This window comes from Leopardus geoffroyi, chromosome A1, assembly GCF_018350155.1.
Source record: "Leopardus geoffroyi isolate Oge1 chromosome A1, O.geoffroyi_Oge1_pat1.0, whole genome shotgun sequence".
Taxonomy (NCBI): domain Eukaryota; kingdom Metazoa; phylum Chordata; class Mammalia; order Carnivora; family Felidae; genus Leopardus; species Leopardus geoffroyi.
The window spans coordinates 72029232-72034661 of record NC_059326.1 but is presented as its reverse complement, the minus strand read 5'-3'; the positions used below and the strand labels follow the sequence as shown (position 1 = coordinate 72034661).

General features: G+C 41.8%; 1 non-coding gene across 1 annotated transcript; it reads right to left on the bottom strand.

Moving 5' to 3' along the window:
• Window positions 1-4111: 4111 nt before the first annotated feature.
• LOC123582049 lies at window positions 4112-4240 on the bottom strand. The gene has a single exon (XR_006704166.1). It is a non-coding gene; the product is annotated as a small nucleolar RNA SNORA72 (small nucleolar RNA).
• Window positions 4241-5430: the final 1190 nt, after the last annotated feature.

The window sequence follows — 5430 nt, the reverse complement described above, 5'->3', positions numbered from 1 at the left end:
AATAACAGCCGCCCATGCACTAGATGGGAGCACGAACAGATGGCGATGTCTGTCTAATTTTCCAATCCCTGAGGTTGTACCTCTTTGCTTCCCTTCCATCTCTTTTCCTGGAACATGGTTTTGGCAGGCAGTGGGTCCCTTGGAATCAACAGAATCCTTCAAAGTCATTCCAGAATGCTACAGTAATCAAGGCCAACCTACACGCTACCCAGAATCAGAAACCCAGAGTTACAGACATGAGCCATGCCCAAAAACACATCAGTGACCTTGACAGGTTATCCCTTCATTTTAACAAAGTATATTAGTTGATCAAATGTTCCTTTTTAGAGTAAAGCAGAGGAACTTGGGCTCAGATGAAAGTCAAAATGGGCAATGTTGTTTGTTGATTGTCGGCTGAGTGCCGGGCACAGACAGGTCATGCCGTCTCACTCCTGCCCCTGCACTGGCTCCTGGAGGCCTTCTACCAGGGCACCACTTGTGGCTACTTTCCTTACTTACTAAAGAGTCTGGAACTTTGGAAAAACATTGTCTAAAGCTGATCTTCTGTTTGGGTGATCCCCAGAACAGACTACCAGTGTCCTGGCAGTTATTAATGTGTATAAATATTTTACAGTTACTGACAATATTTTCAAATCACTCAGACTTCTTTTTTAATTCTATTTTGATAGCATCCTCTATAAATCCCCCAAGTCCAGTAACTTAAAGAGATAGAATTTTAAAGTTTTGCAAACAAAATATTTCATATATTTCTAAATGTTTAATTTTCCTTATCATAGTTATGTAAGATAAAGGAAGTGTATGTAACATTTGCACCAAGCCCATATTGATGCCTCCAAAGGCACTTCAGGTGACCCCAGTGTTCCATACCAATATCGCTTTCTACGAATACCATGAGGTGAACAAATATGGTAGGTAACACGGAAAATCAGGCTTAATATGTTAAACATTTATTAAGCGCTTACTAAACGTTGTACTAGGCCCTCCAGGGGGATGACATTGATAGGACATCATCCTACCCCTGTCCACACAAAGCTTTCCATCTAATGAGAGATAAACAGCTAACTCTAGGGCCTAACAGGTAGGGGTACACTTACAGAGCATATGCAAAGAGCTTAATGTTCTTCATTTCACTTAATCCTCAACACAGCCCCTCTGGTTTGGATATCATCACCTTTCCAAAGGTGGGAATATTGAGGCGCTAGGAGGTTCAGTGACTTGCCCAAGGCTCCACAGAGTAAAGTACCAATTTTGCATGACTATGGAGGCAAGAGGAGAAACGAAAAGCTGATTTATGAGGCTGTAGCAGCCCAGGTAAAAGACCGTGGTGGCCTGGACTAGGTGGAAGCAGTCAAGGCAGAAAAAGGAGCGGTCAGCTTCGGGATATATTCAGATGGTAGGTTCTACCAAGTTCCTGGTCTGCTGAGGAAGAAAAGGAGCTAAGAGCCTAGGATGAAGGGTGGATTCTACACACCTAAGATGAAAAGATTGCCAGTGAGACCAGATGTTCTCCAAAAGAGGGTAGTGACCAGCAAGCACTGTGGAGGAGTAAAAATCTGCAAGTTACTCAGGAAGCAAGGAAAACTTCAACCCAAATGAGAGTGTCACTTGAGAGGGAAGTTTTCACCGAGAGCCAGGAGGAAATGGATGAAGCATCTGTGACTAGATTAAGAGTGAATGTGAAGTTATTTGCAATTAAGTAAAGGTTACGAAGAGTATAGTGGGAAAGGTTAGGAGGGAAACAATCACATCTGGTTCAGGGAGAAGGGAACAGAGCCACAGGGACTGGGACTTTGGAGAGGATGATGAATGGAGGAGCATTTTTCAGTTTGGGTGAAAAACACGGATGAGTCATGGGGAAAATAACTGGCCTAGAAATTTCCACAGAACTGAGCCTAGAAGTAAGTCTCTGATGGATTGAGGTCTCTGATGGGTTGAAGGACTTGGACCTCTCTGGAACAAGCCAGCTGCTCCTGGAAATCCTAGACCAGGTGGGCTGGCAACAAGACTGTTTGGTTCCCAGGAGCCTCACTGAGTGCTGGAAATAGCATTAGCTCCAGATTGATGGGAGGCCTTTCTGGATGGAATCCTTTACAGCTTGTCTTAACTGTGACTCCGAGGGAATAAATGGAAAATGGCATCATTGATTTTAAAATAACTCTAGGTGAGATAGTTGCCTGTACTTTGTTTCCCTTTATTCAACTCCCACTCCTCAACTAATATCCACCCACTGCACTTCACTCAAATAGGTCTGGCCCAGTCCACTAGTGAGTTCCATGTTGCTGGATCCTATTGGCATTTTCAGCCTTTATATTATTTGACATTTCAGTCCTACTGACCGACCTTCGTCGTGAAACACTTTCTTCCTTTGGATTTCCATAGTCACACCACCCTCTCCTGTTTGTGTTCCTACACTCCTCTGGCCACCCATTTGTTCTGTCTCTAAAATCCTCATTTACTTAGCCTTTAAAATGTTGGGCTTCCTTAATCCTTGATTGTAGGCCTTGTACCCTTCTTATTTTATCTTGTGTCTACAGGCCATTTTATTCAGATCCATGGTTGCAATTGCCTGATACAGAAGACATGTGAAAAATGCTACCAGAGTGTTCAGAGGTGTGCATGCCTGAGGCACATGGGAGGTTGCTTGCCTTGGGTCATTGCTACCCAGATGGTAAGTTCAGCCTTAGGGCAGATAATGAAGCCCAAGGAGAGTATTTATATAGAGAGAAAAGAGAATCTAAACTAGAACTCTGGGAAAAAATATTCACAGGATTGGAAGATGAATAAGCACCAAGTAAAAGTAATTGCTATTATCATTCATCACCATTACTATTATTCTACAAGTAAGTGCTTGTTTGTATATTTCAAGATCTGTGTTTACTACCTACACATTAACTTTTTAATAGCACTTCTTACATTCCACCCAGAATATTCATGCCTACGTTTCACTCAGTAGACCACCAGGCTTTGTTTAGTTCATCAATTCAATCCAGCATCAGTAATTTTTACTGATTGCCTTTAAGATGTATGGTAATGTTTGGGGCACCTGTGTGGCGCAGTCGGTTAAGCGTCCGACTTCAGCCAGGTCACGATCTCGCGGTCTGTGAGTTCGAGCCCCGCGTCAGGCTCTGGGCTGATGGCTCAGAGCCTGGAGCCTGTTTCCGATTCTGTGTCTCCCTCTCTCTCTGCCCCTCCCCCGTTCATGCTCTGTCTCTCTCTGTCTCAAAAATAAATAAACGTTGAAAAAAAAAAAGATGTATGGTAATGTTTAAAGCACTATAATCCATCTCTATAATGGAGTACTGCAATATTCCTACTACTTACTATTGTCAACCTTTCCATCAGCATCAATTAGAAAAGACACAAAGGGGGCGTTTGGGTGGCTCAGCCAGTTGAGTGTCTGAGTCTTGATTTTGGCTCAGGTCATGATCTCAGGGTTGTGGAATCAAGCCCTGCATCAGGCTCTGCGTTGAGAGTGGAGCCTGCTTAAGATTCTCAATCTCTCTCTTTCTCTCCCTCTGCCCCTCTTGCTCTCTCTCTCTTTCAAAAGAATTTTTTTTTAAAAAGAAAAGACACAAATGAACCATAGCTTTATCAATTATTTTATCAAGGGAACAAGTATAGAAGCATCACTTGCAACTGTTCAACAATCATTATTTCATGCACTAAAAGGAGTACGTTCTACTTTTCTTTTTTCAAAAAATAAAATACAGGGGCGCCTGGGTGGCGCAGTCGGTTAAGCGTCCGACTTCAGCCACGTCACGATCTCGCGGCCCGTGAGTTCGAGCCCCGCGTCAGGCTCTGGGCTGATGGCTCAGAGCCTGAAGCCTGTTTCCGATTCTGTGTCTCCCTCTCTCTCTGCCCCTCCCCCATTCATGCTCTGTCTCTCTCTGTCCCAAAAATAAATAAACGTTGAAAAAAAAAAATTTAAAAATAAAAAAAAATAAAATACAATAGTTTTACAATTCATTTAATAGTAACTGGTAATCATCAAATTAGCAATGTTTATCTTCAAAAGTTATTTCACCAGCTGTGCTGTCATTTCCCAAGGACGATCATATAGATGGAATCACAGACATTTCCCACATAAGATGCATCATATAAATCAGACTTGGTTTATCATGAGCATTGATAAAACCAGACCTAGGGAAAGAACTAGATCTTGGGACACATGCATGGTCTTAATACAGCAAATGTTTAGCCTCCCCTGATTATTACAAAATCAGAACAAGAATATTCATGGAGTACGTTCTACTTTTTAAAAAATCCTCCATACAGCCAACTGTCATGCATACACAAGGAGTTATCCTCAGTGTGCTTCTGACAAGCTTGCTGCTAAGCTTACTGACCTTCTCTAATGAATTACTGTTTTGTTGTTCTCTGCACTCTTCAATTCCAAAGTCAAACACACATTTCCTCTATAGTCCACCTCTCCATTTCCATTTATCTGCAGGCTGTCTGCAGAGACAATCTACCAGAAAGAGGACAACACTCACCTTGGAACCAGAAGGCATGGGTCCAGGTTTTAACTTATAATTTAATCAATTGTGCACAAAACCTGATTTTCCTCATCTTTGTGTCTGTGTGAATGATCTTACACTCCTTCCAAACTCCCTCCAACAACAGGTGGTAAAAGTATTACCATTAGGAAAAGCTTTGGAAACCCAAGCACAGACATTTTCCTTTCTCAGTGGAAAGTTTAGGAGACAGTCATCTGTTCTCAGTAGCTTTATGGTGTGGACTGTGAAGACCTGCCTCACAGAAGCCACTATTAATTGATTACAAGTGCCTCTGAAGAATATTAGAAACACTCAGCTTCAGGTCTAAACCTAAAGACACGTTCCATCCAATTGGATACTCAATATTGCCCCAGAATATAAGGAGGGAAGGGGTCATTCTTCCCAATTTGCAAATGAGGAAAGAGAGGCTCAAGGCTTAGCAAACAGACCAAGATCACTCAGCTAGGAAATGGCCAAACCAGGACCTTTCAACTTTTCTAATTCCTGGTTGTTCCCCTTGTGACACCTTTAACAAGAAGGAACAAAGCAGTGCACATATCCCTTGTCAGTTCAAGGAATGACAGCTTAATGACCCAAGAGAGTTAATGTACCTCCCAAAAGATTCATTTCTCCCTGACTTACATTGAAAGAGGTTCATTCTACATTCTCATAAATTGATTTAAAACAATCAGGAGAAGGCTCATTAAAATTCACTACACAACAAAAATAAAATACTTAGCGGTCATATGTAACCACACATTTTGTGGATATTGACAATGAGCCATCAAGAATTTATTTCATAGATGGCTATTATAATTATTTCACAACATAGAACACCTAAACTAGACAGGCTCCTTTTTTGTTGGAAAGAGAGGTTTTAAAGACCAATTTAACAATACTACTTTCAGTGTGAGAGTTCCGAGCCTCAGTCCAG